Genomic DNA, 355 nt, shown 5'->3' with positions numbered 1-355 from the left:
TGGGATTAAAGCCTGTGGCAGTTCAGTAAATACGGATAAAATGCTTATAGACTTGCTCTGCAAGTGACAACCAGCAACAAAGTGAACATGGCTGACATGTTGTCGGAAAGTAGTGTCAGCAATGGCTAATATAGTCAGGATGGCCGAGCGGTCTAAGGCGCTGTGTCCAGGTCGCAGTCTCCTCTGGAGGCGTGGGTTTGAATCTCACTTCTGACATGAACATTTTCACTGGAGCAGCATCTTTCTTTCATTCATTCAGAATACCTCAGAGTGACCCAGGGGCAGGAATAAAACCTTGCTGGGGAAATGATATATTACTTACAGGCACAGAGGCACACACTGCAGTGGGATTCTG

General features: G+C 46.8%; 1 non-coding gene across 1 annotated transcript; it reads left to right on the top strand.

Moving 5' to 3' along the window:
- The first annotated feature begins 133 nt into the window (after nt 1–133).
- trnal-cag (transfer RNA leucine (anticodon CAG)) lies at nt 134–216 on the top strand. Its single transcript has one exon. It is a non-coding gene; the product is annotated as a tRNA-Leu (tRNA).
- The last annotated feature ends 139 nt before the right edge of the window (nt 217–355 follow it).

This window comes from Seriola lalandi, unplaced genomic scaffold (genome assembly GCF_002814215.2).
Source record: "Seriola lalandi dorsalis isolate HSWRI2012SDOR001 ecotype SW California unplaced genomic scaffold, Sedor1 jcf7180002000232, whole genome shotgun sequence".
In the NCBI taxonomy this organism is placed as follows: Eukaryota; Metazoa; Chordata; class Actinopteri; order Carangiformes; family Carangidae; genus Seriola; species Seriola lalandi.
Note: the sequence above shows the minus strand (reverse complement) of the source record. Positions and strands in the feature narration are given on the sequence as shown.